We start from the raw sequence: 22706 nt of genomic DNA, 5'->3' as shown, positions 1-22706 counted from the left end.
GAACCTACAGGTTGCGACATGGTTTATAGTATTGCCTATATCTAAACAACCATTGTTCTCTCATTGTAAGCGAAACGGCCATATTTATGTATCAGTGATAGTTTCCCAACTTCATGGTCTTGATGGGACCTTGACAGGTGTATCAGAAATTTATTAATAAGGATTGGATAGCTAGCAGGAGGTGGGATGGCTGGGAGAGTGGAGTGGTGGTGATTTCACAAGCAGGAAAACTCGAAGTACAGGTTTTCTGGGAGGTCTACATCCAGGGGGCCAAATAATGAATAAAAATAATTTAAGATAATATCTGTTTCATCACTGTTCCCAGCCAGTGGAACGCTAGCTCGGCCAATGACTCTAGGCCGCATTCAAAAATCTGTCAGTGATTGGGAATTGTCAGTAATCAGGAGGGTCTAAATGACTGTGACAAAGTGAGTCATCATCAAGGATGCAGGAAAGTCACAACATATCCACAGTTTAGCTTGAGTGGCCAGATTCCTGCTTCGCCTCAAATCACAAAGAATGCTGACAAATGTTGAAGTCACATATCTACTAGCCCTTTATGCCTCCCTTCATTCACTGACTTACTCAAAGTTTGGAAAACGCAGCCTGTGGCTGCCAAAGCTAGAGTTAAAAGTTAAGTTAAAATAAAGATTCCAAAGCTCCTTATGAGATTTTAGGGACCAAACCTGTACTTGAATATTTTCATATTGACACCCCTACTCCTGCCCTCCCGTCTTGCCACCCACGATCATCTGTACTGCAGATTTAAAATTAAGTGTACAAAATCACATAAGTTGACTATTTCTTCCAATATTTAACATATTATTGCATTTGTTATTGTTTGAAAGTTTGGTCACCATTCACAGTTTCTGTGACAAAATAAGTTCCAATACCCTTAGTGTACATTATATGGTCACACCTCATAACTTCGGGCTGAGTGTTATCGTCAAGAAATATTTTCCACTTGTTAGAAGATATGGGTGTGACAGTTTGGCATCAAGTACAGAGGAATGCAGTGCAATAGATGGTCCTAAGGGAAGTTGCATAGCAAGTTTCTGAGACATATGTTTTCACAAATCATTCCAATAAACAGGTTTCAATGTTGAACCTTATTTTGATGGACAACTGTGTATTAACACTTCCAAAATTGATGACTTCCATTTTTCAAAAACTGGTATGCAAAAGAATATTTAAAACCTGCTGAATTGCCATGTAATGCGGAGCATCTTTTACTGAGAAAAAATCTTATTATAAAATAGGAGGATGTTCTTGATAGGACGGTCTGGAGTCACCGGTGTTGAACACAAGAAAGAGGTGACATGAAATATTATGGACAATTTCTTGTGAGTTTCAATTTTCTGAGTTAAAAAGGTAGGCAAAGATTTCAGTTGATGTTTATATTCAACCTTTCAAATTTTGACAATGGCAAATAAGATAGTGGGAAAAAGCTAAGCTAATAACATGACAGGTTTTATCATGAATAGGTTTGATGAATTAGAGGTGCATATATCATATGGGCTTAACAGAGATTTAGCTTAAACATGGCGAGGAATAAGAACATAATATTATTTTGTAACATGTATTGAAGAGAAGTAGGGTAGTTGAAAGATAAGGAGGTGTTGCAAACGCTGATCAAAGATGATTTCACTGTTTTATGATAGAGTGATACACTAGAAAGCTTAAGGAATGAATCTATCTGGTTAAGGCAAAGAAATGTTACATTACTGAGTATTTACTGTATGCTATTAAATACTAAAAATGAGATGGATGAGCAAACCTATGAGCAAATTTCAGAGAAATTTGTAGATAATAGAGCAGTAATAATAAGGAGCTTTAATCATCCTAATATAGATTAAGGAAAGACAATAAAGGGCAAAGTGTGAAAAATTTCTACTGTGTGCAGGAGAATGTCCTTCATCAATAAATTTCAAGTCAATTGTCAAGGGATGTAGTGATAGGTGTAGCTCTGGGAAAGGAAGCAAGTCAACTGTAGTGCCCTGCAATAGGAAAGTATAAATAATGCTGCAAATAGTTTTTTTTTGTAGTAATTATGAAAAGGGATACAGAGAAAATATCATAAGATGAAAATGTCCAGCTGGAAGCACCAATTTGAGTAATTTGAGTCTGGGTCCTGCTCAGGCAGGTTTCAAACAAAGATTGGAGAGAAAGCAGTGAAAAAAAAATCAATGTTAGGCCTTTGCAACTGAAATGTCAACCAATCATATTCCTAGTAAGGAGGAAAACTAAGGAATTAAAGCAAGAGCTCCTTGGGTGACAAAGGAAAGGAAGTATAAAAATATCAGAGAAAGGAAGTTCATGACAAACATCTCATACTCTAAACAATAGAAATCTAAGCAGAATACAAACACTACAGAATAAACCGTAACACGGATAACAAAGAAAAAATATTAAAAATACGGTTATCCTAAAAGGACACCAAAATCTTTGCTAAATATATGACAAGTAAAATAAACCTTTTTGTAGAAGCTATGGGCATGACTGAGCACTGAATGAGTACGTTACAGCTGCCTTTGTGAAAGAGGAGGATAAAGTTAGTGTGATGTAAGGAAGGGAGAATAGAGATATTGGATAGGAGGAAACTGAATAGGAGATAGGAAGAATGACCTAAAAATGGACCTCCTCCACCAGACTGATTCTGTCTGTTGCCATGTGGGTCCTTCACTGGGAATGCAGATGAAACTCTGATAGCCTTTTAACCTGCTGCTGGAAGGCTACCTTCAAGTGTTGCTAAAATACCTGGAAACTACAGTTGACTTCGGAAAGTAGTACCGGGTGACCTAATTGGTTGCTCAGTGAGGTCTGCAGAACAGGCTGCCAATTCTTGGGGCATCCTAAGTTGGAAAATTCACCCAGAAGCAGAACAGGATTCCAAAGCTGGGTCAAAGTTTTCTGGTGATTCTCCAAGTCCCCTACCTTTGAACGCAGCCTTCACAAAGTCAAAGTGTCAGCCTCTTACACAGTAGTGCTGAACTAATGTTTCTCTGACTTCAAAGAACTTGGGGGGGATCCAAGATGGCGGCGACCCAGCAAGACTGAGTCCACAGTGCTCTACCCAAAACTTGGGAAAAGTGGGCTATCCACCCCCACCACACTCACTAAACCATTTATAATAGTTGTTAACCTTAAATAGTTACCTATTAGTACATTTAAATAGTCTAATACTAGCTGGAAAATGAGTAAAGGGAAGGGAACAGGCGGCTCTAAGAAAGCAGGGACCCCTCCCCCACCCTCTCCCTCTTCAGCTGCAACAAAGGTGTCTTCAGCTGCTTCAGGAGAGTTACCAATGAAGATGAGCTTTGAGGAGATGTTTGCCAGGTGGGAGGCAAAGATTGATGCTTTTATCGATGAGTCTCGGCAGAGCATAGAAGCACTATCAGCCGAGCTGCAGAAGCAGGGCAGAGACATTCAGGAATTGGAGTGCCGAGTCAGAGAGGTGGAGTCGAAGGCCGCAGCCTCAGAGACTGCGATAAAATCAACAGCCGACCACATCCGTTTTCTCGAGAATCGAGTCCAGAACCTAGAAAACCACATTGATGACCTCGAAAATCGATGTCGTAGAAAAAATATTCGGTTGTTGGGCCTGCCCGAGCAGGAAGAGGGAGGTCAGCTGACAGCATTCTTAGAGCATTGGCTGCCACAACTTTTAAATCTGCATAATGGATCAGGCCAGGTAAGGGTGGAATGGGCCTACCGGGTCACAGTACGTGGGCCCGGCTCAACCCAGCGCCCACGCCCGGTCCTGTTCCAGCTGCAGAGCTATAGGGAGAGGCAGATGCTCCTGGAAGCCTCAAGAAATCTGGGAAAAGATCCCCAAGCTATGACCCACAAAGGATCCAGGATCATGCTGTTCCAGGACTTCTCCCCAGCTTTGGTCCGAAAGAGGAAGGCATTCGATGAGGCGAAGAAGCGTTTAAGGGACTTAAATATCCAGTACTCCTTACGATATCCAGCGACGCTACGCCTTAGCCACGAAGGATCCATATATAACTTCGGATCACCGGAGAAGGCTAAGGAATTCTTGGACTCTCTTAAATAAACTGTAAGAGATTGTGGACGCTGGTCTGCCTTTCCCATTATTTTGGTTTACATCCCTTCATCTTTTCTTATCTTTCCCCCTATGTGTGTATGTATATATATATATATGTTGGGGCGTTTGGTTAATGTTGATGGGGAGATGTGGTTACCTTATTCTATTTTACTTCTGTTTTTAGGAGCGGGGTTGTTTTTCTTTCCCCTGTTATTTTGTGGTATTATATTTAAGTATTACATGTTGAGATTGTAATCTTATAGTTATATATGGTATTAATATTCCCAAATATATTTAGATGTGGGTGTGGGTGGGGGTGGGGTGTTCACTGTTAACTCTAGCTTTATATTATATTTGAATTCTCCTCATTTTATTGAGGAACACCTGGGTCAAGGGTGGGGCACTGGTTGGAAGAGGGTAAGATGGACTGTGGGAGAGGAAGTGACGCTCCCTGGGAACAAGGGAGAAAATCTCCAATTCGGAATGTTTTATATTTTTTATACTTAGAAAGAGTTTTTTGTTATATTGTTTTGAGTGTATCAGAGAATCTTTACTTTTGTAAATCTTGTATGCTCCATGCTCGGGATGTTCTAGATAGGGTTTCCCCTCCCGAGGGGTCTCGGATCTGTCCAGATGATTATGGCTGAACAGTCGGTTAAGTGGTGCACCTGGAATGTCAGGGGGAGTAATTCGCCAGTTAAAAGGAAGAAAATATTATCAAATCTTAAGAAGGAGAGAGTTGATATAGCTCTCCTACAGGAGACACACCTGTCGGATAAAGAACACTTAAAATTACGACAGGGCGGATTTGATCAGGCCTTTTTTTCCTCTTTTAATTCAAAAAGCAGGGGAGTCGTTATCCTTGTCCGGAAGAACTTCCCTATGAAAATTCTAAATCAGATAAAAGACGAATCTGGACGATATATTTTGATTAAAGCCCTCATAAATGGAGAGGAATATGGGATCTTAAATGTATACTGCCCCCCGGCACACCCCTTTAAATTCATAACGGAAGCTTTTTCAAAACTGATGGCCTTTGGTGCCCGTCATACAATTATAGGGGGAGAATTTAATTGTATTATGGATCCGGAAATAGACAGGATTCCCAAGAGTGCCACTGGAGTATCTCCCAGATCTAGACAACTGGCGGACCTGAATAAAGAATTAGGATTGGTAGATGTATGGAGATGTCTCCATCCACAGGGTAGAGATTTTTCTTTCTACTCTAATCCACATAAATGTCACACAAGAATTGATATGTTTTTTGCCCCATCGATTTTTCTAAACTCTATAGCAACCTGTAAAATAGGTACTATAGCAATCTCTGACCATGCCGCTGTATACATGGAAACTAAGGTAAAGAACAATGGGACATCCGCTCGGCATTTGCGTATGGACCCCTTCCTGATAAAAGATAGCAAATTTTTAAAGTACTTCTCCCAAGAACTTAAAACTTTTTTAGAAATTAATACTGGTACGGCTAGCAATCCGTCAATGATGTGGGAGACCATCGAAGCTTATGCACAAGGTTTGATCATCTCCTATTCAGCGACCCAGAGGAAAATGAAGGGAGAGCAACAGCGTCTGCTCGAAGCTCGCCTAAAAGCAGCCGAAACAGCATACGCTGATAGACCTTCTATCACAAAATTGCAGAGGATTACAGCTCTTAGGACAGCTTTAAACACCGCGCTTACTCAAACGGCTAAAAGGGAAATATTATTTGCGAAACAAAGATTATATGAATATGGCAACAAACCGGGTAGATACTTAGCATTTCTTGCAAAGAAAAAGAAAGCCCCTCAAACTATTCCGACCATCAAGGAAAGTACAGGTACCCTGACTCATGATCATAAAAAGATCAATGTGACCTTTAAAGAATTTTATTCTGAACTATATAGATCGCAGGATTGTGAAGATAGGATTAGGAGGATGCAGTCATTTTTTAAAAATTTGACCTTCCCGGGCCTGACTCCGGAACAGGTGTCGGCCCTAAATACCCCTTTAACAGTCCAAGAAATACTTGAGGCAATTAGGCAACTTCAGAGCGGAAAAGCACCGGGCCCAGATGGTTTTCAAGCTGAATTCTATAAAGAATTTACAGGAATATTGGTTGACCCACTTATGGATATGTATAATTTTGCGCATAGTCAGGTCTGTCTCCCGCCCACGCTGAAGGAAGCAAATATTTCTCTTATCCTCAAAAAAGGAAAAGACCCAGAAGATTGTGCATCTTACAGACCAATATCCTTACTAAATGTAGACTTTAAAATTCTCTCAAAAATGTTAGCACTAAGACTAGAAAGGGTACTGCCATATATTATAAAGGAGGACCAGACGGGATTTATTAAGGGCCGCAGATCATCCAATAATATCAGAAGGGTCTTGAATATGATCCAAGCCTGTCATCAGGGAAAGATACCAGGAGTAGTAATTTCATTGGATGCGGAAAAGGCATTTGATAGGGTTGAATGGTCATATTTATTTTACACATTGGAAAGGTTTGGCGTTGGACAGGTGTTTACCAAATGGGTTTCAACATTGTATAATGACCCCAAAGCAGCTGTTATTGCTAATGGGTTAAGATCGGATGGCTTCAGTGTGGGTAGGGGCTGCCGTCAAGGATGTCCTCTCTCACCATTGTTGTTTACACTGATAATCGAACCATTAGCAGAAGCCATCCGGACTGATCCTAATATAACGGCCCCGAGGATTGGTACAGGTAAACACAAAATTACCCTCTATGCAGATGACGTTCTCTTATTCCTCAGTAATCCTTTCATGTCAGTGCCTCGTCTAATTCAAGTTATTAATACATTTAGTGCATTCTCAGGCTATAAAATTAATTTTTCAAAATCGGAAGCCATGCCAATGGGTGGTCTGGCTATGATACCCCACTTAATGGACGGATCCCCTTTTCCCTTCCGTTGGTCCCTGGAGGGCTTCTTATATTTAGGTATTTTTATCACGCCAGTATTTGATCAGCTGTATAGGGCTAATTTTGTACAATTAATGGAAAGGATAAGGCAGGACCTCCAGCGATGGAGAGACCTTCCGATTTCCTGGCTAGGGAGAATAGCATTAATTAAAATGAATGTTCTGCCCCGTCTCTTATATCCTATGAGAATGCTCCCGCTGATGCTGCCAAGGCTAGCCCTACATAAATTATATGGCTGGTTGGGCTCCTTTATTTGGAACCATAGACGGCCCCTTATTAAGCTGAATAAGCTACAGCTTCCACAGGCAAGGGGAGGACTGGACTTCCCAGACTTTAGGAAATATCAGTTAAGCTCCCTACTAAGTTACATAGCTGATTGGGTTTCATCTGATCCACAATCAATTTGGCTGGATATCGAAGCCTCCCAAGTAAAATACCCACTTATTAACCTTTTATTTTCAGATAAGAGGAAAATCATTACAGACCACTGTAAAAATCCCATAATAGTAAACACAATTAAGGCCTGGAATATAATGCGGCAAAATGAGGGTAACTCACATAAAACATCCCACCCATGCACCAATAGTAGGCCCATGGGGATTCCAACCGGGGATTACAGATGCCACCTTTAAACTCTGGAGATCCAGGGGCATCTCATGCTTAGGGGACCTATTTAAAGATGGGATCCTGATGTCCTTTGAGCAGCTGCGTCTGAAATTCGGAATACCTAATGGGGATCTCTTTCGATACTTCCAAGTTCGAGATTATATACAGAGGAAGACTACATTAATAGATAGTCTTTATAAATCAGACAGAGAACGTAATGTCTTACGACCAGCGGGGGCATCCTCCGTTAGTACTATATACCATTTGCTACATGATGGAGTCTCAGGAGACATGGATGACCTGCTTAAAACATGGGAGCAGGACTTGGGGCTAGAAATCTCTGAGGATATGTGGAATGACATTTGGGAAAATGCTAGAAGAATTGCTATCTGTAACAGAACTCAGGCTATCCAACTAAAGATACTTCATAGGGCCCATATAGCTCCGGCTCGACTGGCAAAATTTAAGGCAGGAGCATCTCCAATGTGTCCTAAATGCAAAATAGAGGTGGGTACTCTTGTACATTGTCTGTGGACTTGTCAGAAAATCCGCAGATACTGGACTAAAGTGGCAAATACCCTGACAGAAATTTTAGGAACGGAAATTAGGGTGGACCCTGTATCTCTCCTTTTGGGCTTTTCGAACCTCTCATCTCTGGATATGCATGGGAAGAGACTATTTTCTATTCTCTCTTTAGATTTTAGATTACTTACAGTGTGGAAACAGGCCCTTCGGCCCAACAAGTCCACACCGACCCGCCGAAGCGCAACCCACCCATACATATACCCCTTACCTAACACTACGGGCAATTTAGCACGGCCAATTCACCTGACCCACACATCTTTGGACTGTGGGAGGAAACCGGAGCACCCGGAGGAAACCCACGCAGACACGGGGAGAACGTGCAAACTCCACACAGTCAGTCGCCTGAGGAGGGAATCGAACCCAGGTCCCTGGCGCTGTGAGGCAGCAGTGCTAACCACTGTGCCACCGTGCCACCCCTGTGCAAGGAAAAATATTTTGGTGAACTGGGTGGCTGAGGGCCCCCCTGGACTTTCAAATTGGCACAGATTAATTATGGAATATATCCCCCTTGACTTCCTTACAAATATGGTGCACCGAAAGACTGAATTATTTTATAAAATATGGCAGCCCTTTTTGAATTATATAAATGCAGATATTTCGGCTATCCTAACAAGGGCTTTTATTTAGTGAAGATTTCAGACCGGGCTGCTCCGGGGCCCCTTGGGAGAGGAATCCTGCGCGAATACGGGTTTTATTATATTTGATGTTTATACATTCCGAGCATGTAAGAGACTTAGGTATACACTCTGGTTAGTTATAGGTTAGATTAGTAGAATGTTGAGTTTTTTTTTTCTTTCTTTTTTCGTTTCTTTTTTTTTCTTTTTTTGTTTTCTTTCTTTCTCTTTTCTTTGTTAAATTATGACTATTGTATATATGATTTAATTGTACATCAATGTTTGTATTTGAGAGTTTTGTTTATTTTTGTAAATTTGCAAAAATGTTAAATTTCAATAAAAATATCTATAAAAAAAAAAGAACTTGGAACTTCTGGTTCCATTATGAGGACCAGTATAATTCTTGTTGTAATATGTGTCCTGCATTTCAACATAAGATGCACCCTTTAGAACATATTGGTTGATACAAAACTAGACAACCAGTCTAGTAATGTCTTCAGGCGGGCCGGCAGATTGATAAAGTAGAAACATATATGGCAATGTGTGAAGTGATGTACTTTGGGGGAATAAGATGGAGAAACAATATAATTAAAATGGGACTATATGGGGAGAGGGGCATCACCTAATTAATTACCCTTCCGTCTACCTTCTCCACCACTTCTCAGGAAAGGTAAGTCCCAGCCACAGTGATTGTTCTCCTTAGAATACAGAAGGTTGAAACCTAACAGGATCATTCAACATTCTGAGAGATTTTGACCAACATGTTTCTCTGACAAGTGAGTTGGTAACCAGATATCATTGTCAAATTGCTCATGCAAGATATAGATATCATGAACTAACACTCTCGATCTTCGTTGTACATGTAGTTTACACTGTAGAAGACCTATGTTCTATCACTTTCTGACACAGGCAGCTTCATCTTATTCATTGACAAGATGTGGCCAGCATATATTGCTCATCCCTTATTGTCAACCATTTTGTTGAGCTCTGGTGTCACATGCAGGCCACACCAGGAGAGGACAGAAGATTTCCTTCCCTAATGGACTTTAGTAAATCAGATTTTTTTTTTCCCACAGACAATTGACAATGGTTTCATGGTCATCAGAAGACTCTTAATTCCAATTTTTTTATTGAACTCAAATTCCACCATCTGCCATGGACGGATTTGAATTCAGGTCCCCTGAACATTACCCGAGTTTCTGGGATTAATAGTCTAACAGTAATACCACTAGGCCATCACCTCCCACTCTTACCTATTTATCATTTTGCATTCAACTCATTTCTCTTAACTATTTATGTTTGAAAATATTACATTTTTCTTTAACAAATTCGCAGAATGACTAGGGTGGCTGATTTCAGGTTCTGAACTTATTGATATTTGAACTTTTTAACAGGTAGATGAGAATATATAACTTTTGTTTGTTTATTCATGGAGTGTGTGTTCCTGCAAAGGCCAGTGTTGATTGTCACCCTATTTGCCCCTGAAAAACTAGCAGTGGGTTAACTCCTTGAATCATACCAGTCCATGTGGTGATAGTACAACAGTGGTGCTGTCAACAAAGATGTTCCAAGGTTCTGAATTGTGATATACATCCAAATCAGGATGCTGTAAAATTTGCTGGGAAACTTGCCATTGGTGGTGTTCCCACGCATTTACTGCTATTGACCTTCTAAGTAGCACGTGATTCAATTTTAGAGATGCTTTCAAAAAAACTTTGATGCAAGGCATCTTAAAAATAGCACAAATTACTGCCACTGTGAGTTGGTGGTGGTGGAAATTAATATTTAAGATGATGGATGCAATACAATCTTTGTACTTGATGATATTGAGCTTATTGAGGATTTTTGGTGCTTCAAATGAAAAAATATTCCATCACACTATTGGCTTTTGTCTTGTAATTGTAGGAATTTATCAAATTCAAGTTTGTGGCAAAGTTATGATCACAAAATTTCATAGAAAACTATTGATGAGATTTTAAGTAACAAGCATTTCAGAATAACTAAGAAGTTTATCTTGGTAAATGGCTGTTAATTAACACATTCTACCGAGAAATGCCAGAGAAAAAGATGCAAAATAAGTTATTAAGTAGGAAGAGATCCATTGCTCACATCGTGAAATTTCAAAATCTTCTCTTTTCCTCTCTCCCACAAAGTGGCAGATAGCAAAAGTTTATATTATTACCAGGTGCAATGGTATGTAACTGGTACCTTTTGTAATTGTTGATGTGGTGTTCAGCCACTTGGAGCAGTTGGCCATGTGCAGGAAGCGAGTAATTAAATTTCACATCCAATTTACTCAGCATCTCTTGGTATGATGCATCATACTCTATCCACCCCAACAACCTCTCACACTCTCCCTTCGCTAACAGTTCTGTATTTTTCCATTCTGTTTTATATCACTTCTGATTTGTTTTTATTTGTTTCTTCCTGAATTTTGAACTACTTCTTTCTATTCGTACTCCTTCATTTTTATTGGTTATCCTCTTCACCCCAACACCACCCCCCTCAAAAAAACTTGTCTCTCTTCTTTGTTTCAGCTCCTTTTTAGCATTGAGTTCTCAGGTGAACTATATGAAAGCAGGAGCATCAATGGATGCAGCATCTAGTGTTTCTTAGCACTGAGGACATTTTTATATGTTTTAGATGCAAAGATGTGGATGTCTCCTGGCCTCTTGTGAAGAAAGGTTTTTTAATGTGTTGAAAGGCCATGGCTAGTGGTGCAATGATCGATATCCTAATACAAATCTTTTGTCAATTGTATGTTTGAGCACCATAATCAGCAGCAGAATTTAGAGTCATAGAGTCATAGAGATGTACAGCATGGAAACAGACCCTTCCATCCAACCTGTCCATGCCGACCAGATATCCCAACTCAATCTAGACCCCGGCCAGCACCCGGCCCATATCCCTCCAAACCCTTCCTATTCATATACCCATCCAAATGCCTCTTAAATGTTGCAATTATACCAGCCTTCACCACATCCTCTGACAGCTCATTCCATACACATAGCACCCTCTGTGTGAAAAAGTTGCCCCTTAGGTCTCTTTTATATCTTTCCTCTCTCACCCTAAACCTATGCCCTCTACTTCTGGACTCCCCGACCCCAGGGTAAAGACTTTGCCCATTTATCCTATCCATTCCCCTCATAATTTTGTAAACCTCTGTAAGGTCACCCCTCAGCCTCTGACGCTGCATGGAAAACAGCCCCAGCCTGTTCAGCCTCTCGCTGTAGCTCAGATCGTCCAACCCTGGCAATAAAGGAAAGCATACCAAATGCCTTCTTCACTATCCTATCTACCTGCGGCTCCACTTTCAAGGAACTATGAACCTGCACTCCAAGGTCTCTTTGTCCAGCAGCACTCCCTAGGACCTTACCCTTAAGCGTATAAGTCCTGCTAACATTTGCTTTCACAAAATGCAGCACCTCGCATTTATCTGAATTAAAAGCCATCTGCCACTTCTCAGCCCATTGGCCCATCTGGTCCAGATCCTGTTGTAATCTGAGGTAACCCTCTTCACTATCCACTACACCTCCAATATTGGTGTCACCTGCAAACTTACTAACTGTGCCTCTTATGCTCACATCCAAATCATTTATGTAAATGACAAAAAGTAGAGGGCCCAGCACTGATCCTAATGGCACTCCACTGGTCACAAGCCTCCGGACTGAAAAACAACCCTTCACCACCACCCTCTGTCTTCTACCTTTGAGCCAGCTCTGTATCCAAATGGCTAGTTCTCCCTGTATTCCATGAAATCTAACCTTACTAATCAGTCTTCCATGGGGAACCTTGTCGAATCCTTACTGATGTCCATATAGATCACATCTACTGCTCTGCCCTCATCAATCCTCTTTGTTAACTCTTCAAAAAAACTCAATCAAGTTTGTGAGACATGATTTCCCATGCACAAAGCCATGTTGACTCTCCCGAATCAGTCCTTGCCTTTCCAAATACATGTACATCCTGTCCCTCAGGATTCCCTCCAACAACTTGCCCACCACTGAGGTCAGGGTCACTGGTCTAGAGTTCCCTGGCTTGTCTTTATCGCCCTTCTTAAACAGTGGCACCACATTTGCCAACCTCCAGTCTTCCAGCACCTCACCTGTGATTATCGATGATACAAATATCTCAGCAAGAGGCCCAGTAATCACTTCTCTAGCTTCCCACAGAGTTCTTGGGTACACCTGATCATGTCCTGGGGATTTATCCACTTTTAACCATTTCAAGACATCCAGCACTTCCTCCTCTGTAATCTGGACATTTTGCAAGATGTCACCATCTATTTCCCTACAGTCTATATCTTCCATATCCTTTTCCACAGAATTTGCAAATATAAACTTTGCAACTTACATTTTTTTCTGTCAGTAGCAAACACCAGCCTTTAATGAGAGAGGCAATCTATCCTCAGTGCATTTGATGGAATGTAATGGAGGTATAAATAGAGGAGAATTATATTGTCATACCACAGTTCTTCTGAACCAGCATTGAAACAAGTGCATTTAACACTTTTATTGTATAGTATAGTGAATTATATGTAAGTGATGATAATGTAGCTGGTGATGGGACTCTGACATCAGGAAGACAGAGACATCAGACCAGAACAAAGATGTAATGGTTCTGCTCGCCGAGCTGGAAGTTTTTGCTGCAAACGTTTCGTTCCCTGGCTAGGGAACATCATCAGTGCGGTGGGAGCCTCGTGTGAAGTGCTGCTTTGATGTTTCTTCCGGTATTTATATTGGTTTGTTCTTGCCGCTTCCGGGTGTCAGTTTCAGCTGCGGTGATTTGTATCTGGGGTCCAGGTCGATGTGCCAGTTGATGGACGTTCTTGCCGTTTCCGGGTGTCAGTTTCAGCTGTAGTGGTTTGTATATGGTGTCCAGGTCAATGTGTCTATTGATGGAGTTTGGGGATGAATGCCATGCTTCTAGGAATTCTCTGGCTGTTCTCTGTCTGGCTTGTCCTATGATAGTGGTGTTTTCCCAGTCAAATTCATGTTGCTGGTTGTCTGAGTGTATGGCTACTAGAGATAGCTGGTCATGTCGTTTTGTGGCTAGCTGATGTTCGTGGATGCGGATTGTTAGCTATCTTCCTGTTTGTCCTATATAGTGTTTTGTGCAGTCCTTGCATGGTATTTTGTAAACTACGTTAGTTTGGCTCATGCTGGGTATTGGGTCCTTTGTTCTAATGAGTTGTTGTCTGAGCGTGGATGTTGGCTTGTGTGCTGTTATGAGTCCTAAGGGTCGCAGTAGTCTGGCTGTCAGTTCTGAGACACTCCTGACGTATGGTAGAGTGGCTAGTCCTTTTGGTTGTGGCATGTCCTCGTTCCGTGGTCTATCTCTTAGGCATCTGGTGATAAAGTTGCGTGGGTATCCGTTTTTGGCGAATACCTTGTATAGATGTTCCTCTTCCTCTTTTTGCAGTTCTGGTGTACTGCAGTGTGTTGTGGCCCTTTTGAATAGTGTCCTGATGCAGCTTCGTTTGTGTGTGTTGGGGTGGTTACTTTCATAGTTTAAGACTTGGTCTGTGTGTGTTGGTTTCCTGTGTATCCTTGTGGTGAATTCTCCGTTGGGTGTTCTCTCTACTAACACGTCTAGGAATGGGAGTTGGCTATCCTTTTCTTCTTCTCGTGTGAATCAGATTCCTGTGAGTGTGGCATTGATGATTCTGTGTGTTTTTTCTATATCTGTGTTTTTGATGATTACAAAGGTGTCATCAACATATCTGATCCAGAGTTTGGGTTGGATTTGTGGTATGCCTGTATGTTCTAATCTTTGCATAACTGCCTCTGCTATGAGTCCCGAGATTGGTGATCCCATGGGTGTTCCGTTGATTTGTTCGTATATCTGATTGTTGAATGTAAAGTGTGTGGTGAGGCACAGGTCCAGTAGTTTAGGTATGCCGTCCTTGTTGATAGGTTCGGCCTCCTGTGTTCTGTTATGTATGTCCAGTAGGTTGGCTATTGTTTCTCTGGCTAGGGTTTTGTCAATTGAAGTGAACAGTGCCGTCACGTCGAATGATACCATGGTTTCTTCTTTGTCTATGTGTGTCTTTCTGATGACGTCCAAGAATTCCTGTGTTGATTGTATGGAGTGTTTGGATCCGCTGACTAGGTGTTTCAGTTTTTGTTGTAGTTCTTTGGCCAGTTTGTATGCTGGTGTCCCTGGTAGTGATACTATGGGTCTGAGTGGGATGTCTGGTTTGTGTACTTTGGGTAGTCCATAGAATCTGGGGGTGTTGTTGCTTTCAGGTTTCATTCTTTGCTGGTCCGCTTTGGTTATCTGTCCGTTTTTTCATAGATTCCTTAGTGTGTTGATTATTCTATTGGTGAGTTGTGGTGTGGGGTCGGAATCCTTCATTTGGTAGGTGTTGGTGTCTGCGAGTAGTTGTTGGAATTCTTGGACGTCATCAGAAAGACACACATAGACAAAGAAGAAACCATGGTATCATTCGACGTGACGGCACTGTTCACTTCAATTGACAAAACCCTAGCCAGAGAAACAATAGCCAACCTACTGGACATACATAACAGAACACAGGAGGCCGAACCTATCAACAAGGACGGCATACTTAAACTACTGGACCTGTGCCTCACCACACACTTTACATTCAACAATCAGATATACGAACAAATCAACGGAGCACCCATGGGATCACCAATCTCGGGACTCATAGCAGAGGCAGTTATGCAAAGATTAGAACATACAGCCATACCACAAATCCAACCCAAACTCTGGATCAGATATGTTGATGACACCTTTGTAATCATCAAAAACACAGATATAGAAAAAACACACAGAATCATCAATGCCACACTCACAGGAATCCGATTCACACGAGAAGAAGAAAAGGATAGCCAACTCCCATTCCTAGATGTGTTAGTAGAGAGAACACCCAACGGAGAATTCACCACAAGGATACACAGGAAACCAACACACACAGACCAAGTCTTAAACTATGAAAGTAACCACCCCAACACACACAAACGAAGCTGCATCAGGACACTATTCAAAAGGGCCACAACACACTGCAGTACACCAGAACTGCAAAAAGAGGAAGAGGAACATCTATACAAGGTATTCGCCAAAAACGGATACCCACGCAACTTTATCACCAGATGCCTAAGAGATAGACCACGGAACGAGGACATGCCACAACCAAAAGGACTAGCCACTCTACCATACGTCAGGAGTGTCTCAGAACTGACAGCCAGACTACTGCGACCCTTAGGACTCATAACAGCACACGAGCCAACATCCACACTCAGACAACAACTCACTAGAACAAAGGACCCAATACCCAGCATGAGCCAAACTAACGTAGTTTACAAAATACCATGCAAGGACTGCACAAAACACTATATAGGACAAACAGGAAGACAGCTAACAATCCGCATCCACGAACATCAGCTAGCCACAAAACGACACGACCAGCTATCTCTAGTAGCCATACACTCAGACAACCAGCAACATGAATTTGACTGGGAAAACACCACTATCATAGGACAAGCCAGACAGAGAACAGCCAGAGAATTCCTAGAAGCATGGCATTCATCCCCAAACTCCATCAATAGACACATTGACCTGGACACCATATACAAACCACTACAGCTGAAACTGACACCCGGAAACGGCAAGAACGTCCATCAACAGACACATCGACCTGGACCCCAGATACAAATCACCGCAGCTGAAACTGACACCCGGAAGCGGCAAGAACAAACCAATATAAATACCGGAAGAAACATCAAAGCAGCGCTTCACACGAGGCTCCCACCGCACTGATGATGTTCCCTAGCCAGGGAACGAAACGTTTGCAGCAAAAACTTCCAGCTCGGCGAGCAGAACCACAACAACGGATACCCGAGCTACAAATCTTCAATCAGATTTTAAACAAAGATGTAAAGATGCAGGTCATGGACCCTAATAAAGAGCTGTAATTAATAACCTGCAATGTTAAGGTAGAAATAAAGTGTTAGTGTACATCAAGAGTGGAAGAGTTTTACTTAGAGATAAGAAATAATTAGTTCGCAGGATCTATATATGTAGGCATTTGTCACTAGTGTTGCGAAGGATGGGTCTGGCCTCATGGCGGCAAAATGATCACACGTCCATTAGGAAGTTACCAGCATGTAATAACGTTGAGCTCTGTCAGAAAAGGAGAGTGCTGATCCTGTCGGATAGTTCCCTGGACCGTCTGTCAAAGTCATTTGACAGAATGTCTCATCATCAGAAATTTCTAGGAAGCGCCAAGATATAATGTGGCTAGTGGTGAGGAGGGCATTTCCTGTCAGATCCTTCATGCATACTTCTGTGTGCCACTGCACATTGCTCTCAAAGCAAAGGAAGAGACTGTCACATATCTCCTTCTGAAATGTGGCTTGCAAGGATGATCTGAAGAGAGAAAAATTGGTTCTTTTTGAGGTTTGTCACAACTCCATGACATATGACTCTGCTCTAGGGGCTGTTCCCTAAGACATACACCAAGCCAAGTATCAACTGTGCCTGGAGGACAATCAGCTCAGTGAAAGATGGGCTTTAGTCTGCCTGAAACTTATCAGTTTTCCAGTGTGAAGAGTTGACCGTGACAAAGTGTTGCAGACTGACGCATACCAAGGACTAGAACGACATGCTGTGGAATGCATTAAAGCTTGGTGTACCTGCTGCCAAGGCACAATGGGGAAAGACCACTGTCCTACGATCTTTCTGACAAAATATCATGAGGGTCTGTCAAGTTTTGAGGGAGCCTTGAGAATGTAATTAGTTTCCTTTCATGATTAGGAAATATTTTTGTTGCAATTGGATTGAGCTCTAGTAACTAATATCAAAATTCCATGATACTTTCTGCAAAGTCTATATGGGTATGTTATTCATGAATAAAGTACATTTTTGAGATAATAAGAATTGTGCAGCCCTGAGATATTCTAGGCTGGAATCTCAATAAGCAATACTAGCTTAAGGTACAAAATAACGCAGGGGAAAGGAACATCCAGAGCGGAGACCTGACAATAAAACAGAGCCCACGGGACACAAACTGTGGAAGAATCTGGAAGCAGGATGGGATAAGACCCTGGAAGAATTTGCATAAACGTTTCAAAAAGAAGGAGATTCCAGAGGCAGCAACAGATCCTTCAAAGCCAAGCCAAAAAACAACAGAACTCTGGGGAACAAAGCATATCAACATTCAGAAGAGAAAATGCGAGTATGTATTCAAGTCAGTGGTATACAACAGTCCATAAGGATGCTCCAGTACAGATCTTACAATTATCTTAGCCGTTTGATAATATAGAAGGCCCACAATAAAACCAGAAGGGAAAGATCTAAAAGTGGCAGTTTCAGTGCTACACAACTGTCTCAGCTTGATGGCACAGATTTTATATGCTTTGGCTCCAAAAGCTGCTGAAATTCTATTAATATAAATATGAAGTGCTGAAGAGTAGGATATATAAAGAATTAATTTATACTTAAATTCCAAAAGAAATTTAGTGATGGGACCGTCAAAAACTAACCTGTGATCTCAGTACTTGGGAGACTCAATGGAAGCCTTTTCAAAGGATTTATATCATTGAACATGATTTTACAACTTTAAGGGATAACTTATTTAGAAACAGGCTACTCCATGGAACTGAAATTCTGCACTGAGATGCGCTATAAGCCTTTGGTGATGTTATTGGGTTCAAAAGAGATATCAAAAATGCCTCCATGCATACAAAGATTCAGGCTTCTGCTGATGCAGTAGAACTGAGCTATAATCTTATGTTCCAGGTCCATGTAATGGTATCAGCAATTTCAAGGGCAACAGTGGATCAGTCAGAAAAAGAGGATTGCATTCTTGGAGAAGCAGTAGAACTTTATGCTAAAACAAAAACTGATGCTTCACTGCCAACTGTGGGAAAACTCAGGCAAATCCCAATCATTCAAAAATTTGACAAGGTGTGCACAGAAGGTTAGACAAGTCTGTCAGCGAGGGTAGTTGAAATACAATTCAGTGACCAAGTGAAGGGAGCAAGAGTAAAAATATTGACAAAGATTTATTGGTGTGTGACCGCAGAATGGTTATACAAAAGTCGATGAGAAGCAAAATTCTAGAAAGACTCTCCATAGAGACATTGAGGTAACATGAAGTGGAGGGCACAACGATCTGTGAGGTGGTCAGGCATATTGAAAGGTGTGCAGGATTATATCTGATTGGTGTGCTGTTTGCATCGAAGTGCCGACAGACACATTAATTTTCTCAAGACTTCTGAAAAGGCCAGTAACACAATTGTTTGATTTTATGAGGAGTGATATATGTTGGTTCTCATTGACAATTATTCAAGCTGGATTGAATCGGAAAGACTTAATTCAACCACAACAGATTTAGTGATCAGTGTACTGTAAAGGATCTTCACAATGTATTGTTTCCCTGAAGAATGAGTATCGGACAATTGATTGCAATTCATCAATGAAGATTTCTGGAAGTTCATTTTGAATGCAGCCATCAAACAGGTTACATATTCTCCACTACATCCTGAGTTGAAAGCAGATGCATTAAGGCTGATCAAGATTATGAAGTTAATGATGCATAAGAATGTTCACTGGAAAATAACTCTACTCAATTCAGTGCATTGCTATTGTATTTGGTACTCTCCAGTGGAATTGTTAATAGGAAAGTGATTAAAAACAAATGTACTATTTTTCAAAGGCAATCTCGGGTGAAGCATATCCTTTCAGGACCACAAGAAGGTAAAACAAATGAAGGAAGTCCACAGCAAAAAGCAGCAGAAATGGTACAACTTTCAATACCCGGCAAAGTTTTGTCAATCATAAAGCCCAGGTAGCAAGTCTAGTTAAGGGGTAGGAAGTTAGAAGCCACTGTCATTAGAGAACAGATCAACTGAGATCTTATGATGACAGAACACCTTAGGGATCTTCAGGTGGAGAAGGATCAAAATGATCTGACTCAAATCGAAAAGAAAGATCAAGCATCATTATCCCAGGTATTGGAAAAGCCAAGACAACATTGTATCAGATAGTGTATTAAGTAGTACAGCTTTCCAAACAATACAAAATCATCCCTGGAATATTAGAAACAAATAAATTAGACTGGGACATTTAGCCTGTGAGACCATGGTCCCTGTTTAGCAATCTATCTCTGCTTGACTAAAAGCTTATTTTATATCAACTTCTTAAAATTAATATGTTTGTACAAATGGAATAATAAAGCCACATGCAGTCTTAATGTATGTTTTTAAATCAATTTTTGAGGCAAACATGATGAGCTAGATTGACCAATAAATAATAAACAAGTGAGGAAAAGTGGACAGAATGACACCAGTATTTACATTTCATACTCAGCTAACAAAAGGTTTATAGTTTTCCAGATGGTAAAACCCTAAACAAAATGAATTTTGATGATCAAAAGCCAGAACTTACTGGAATTGAGTCCATTACACAAATTACCTGTAATGCAGCAGTAATGAGCACTAAATTAATTAGTCCACTTAGAGAGTTGGAACAATTATGACTGTGGGAATATAAATGGCATATTAGGTATCATGGTGTAAACACATTTGAGGGTGAGGCAAGGTACACCTCTGGAATAAGTGGCATTTCATAAATCTGATGTAACTATAATAAAGCTTCTGTAGATATTACATAGCTTTTTATTATTTGTTTTCTGTTCCTCTTTCACTTTTAATGTTATTTTTGGTGATTAATTGTAAGCATAATCTCATTTTATAAAAAATAATTCAATATCTGAAATATTCCCTGCATTTGAATGACATAAGCAATAGTGAAACTGTTGAGAAAATACAGCAAGAATGGAAAAAAAAGAAACTCTTAACATCACAAAAACGAAGTCTGATTTTCTCCTGAAGCTTTCAGCAGCTAAATGAAAATCTCTCTAGTAAATGATAATATCCCTATCAGCCCGCACTAACAACTCATTATTAGCTAATTTGGCCTCTTTCCACAAGGTTGCTATCCTCCAGGGTATTCGTTAAAAACTGGATATGCCAGTTCCCAAATTGAAAGTCAAAACCCTTTCCTGGTGGCCACAAATTTCTGATGTCTTTTTTGGGTCTCCATGTTGTCCAGCATTCCCCAACATCTCAGGGCACTTTCTATGGGCACCAATTGCCTGTGTGCTCCATCAGCAGAAGTCAGCATTGACAAGAACCAGCCTCTCCACATCATTTGGTATACCTTAGACTGACTTCTCAGACAATTGAATATTTCAATATTGTCCTTTGGCGCTCACTGATGCTTTAAATTACAATCCAATGCTGGCTGCTTTACAAGCAATGGATATGCACCCATGTCATGCATCAAAGCAAGGTGCATCTCAAGGCTATTTTCTGCTTTCTTAGAGCTTGCACATTATGTACTTACTTGGATGCTCACAGCACCCCAGCCTTGCCTTTTGTCAGATTGCTGTGACATCCAGAATTCACAAGCTGACAGTAGACCTTGCCATGTATTTTAGCACTCGAAAGCCAGGCAGCTTGTCATGGTTAACAGCTGTGATCAGGCAAAGGGGAAAACATGCTGCTGTATGGTGTACTGTTACATCAACAAGACACCCACTGTATGTGCTTCAAACAAATGGCAATGTCTGAAAGTTTAAGGGGAATAGTCTTAGTCTAGTCAAGAGACAGATTGGTCATTCAGGGAGGACCACAATCGTTCAAAGGTATGGTCCAATCTCAATGCAGGGGTTTGGCCCTTGTCAGTCAGTCTGATCAGATTCCAGGAATCCATTTCATTATAGTCCGGGGAATGGCGTATAATTAGTCCCACAAGTCAAATACAAACATTCTGGAATTACAGCTAAATCTGTTGGGAATCAGTAGAGAAGTCGTCAATGAGCTCAGCTGTCCTCAGTCAGGGCTGTCCTTCAATGTCTGAACCCCAGTCAGTCCTGGGGTTGTGGGCTGTAAACATCAGGAAAGGTTGTCTGGGGAAGCACTGTGCTGGAGAAAGTGGGAAACCCAAGTGCGGGAATTGGAGTCAGTACACCATGACAAAGAAAGGACACTGACCATGAAAGGACACTGATCATGAAAGGACACAACTCTACAGATAAAGGTGGAAGCTGACGGAGCATGGAATGGGATAGGGGGCTGTGAGGGATTGATGGGAGGATCCTCAGCTGTCACCACTCCCTTGGCACCTATGTGGGGATCAAGAAAGAGGGGAATAGAGAAAGTGCTGGTGGGTAGGGTATAACAATTCTGGACATGGTATGCAGCATGCCTGGGGCTCAAGAGGTTATATAAAAAGGCTGGGTGGAATTGTGGAGAAATTCAAAGCTGATTGTGTTGAGAAGGACCGCAGTGCAGGATGGAATATAAAAGTTAGTGGGGGGTTGGAAAGAGCACCTGGAATAACAGGCAAAGCCTGTAACTCTCTCTTTCTGTCTCGAAGTCAATCTGGTAACTCGTTCATCTTCAACCTCAAATTATGCAATAAAGATTAAAAATGGCTGCCACCATAGTCATAGTGGATGGATTAAATTTGTTTGGTTTTGGCTGTCAAGGTGTATTCCTTTTGAGTGTAATGTGAGGCCATTCAGATGGCAAGTACATTAATCAGGAACTCATAGATTCAAAATTAAACATATCTGACATTCCAATAATCTGCATATACACCTCATACATTGAACAACAATATTACAAATCCTGACCACAGGCAATAGTGGAGAGAGTAAGACAAGAGATCAAGCTGAGACTGGTACAGTTGAGAAAAGAAGTGATGCAAACAGTCAGGGCAGGCAGGGACAAAGCAGAGAACAAGGTAGGACTGAAAAATTAAACTGCGTTTATTTCAATACAAGAGGCCAAACAAGGAAGGCAGATGAACCCAGGGCATGGTTAGGAACATGGGACTGGGATATCATAGCAATTACAGAAACATGGCTCAGGGATGGACAGGACTG

This window comes from Hemiscyllium ocellatum, chromosome 3 (genome assembly GCF_020745735.1).
Source record: "Hemiscyllium ocellatum isolate sHemOce1 chromosome 3, sHemOce1.pat.X.cur, whole genome shotgun sequence".
Taxonomy (NCBI): domain Eukaryota; kingdom Metazoa; phylum Chordata; class Chondrichthyes; order Orectolobiformes; family Hemiscylliidae; genus Hemiscyllium; species Hemiscyllium ocellatum.
This window is presented reverse-complemented; position numbering follows the sequence as displayed.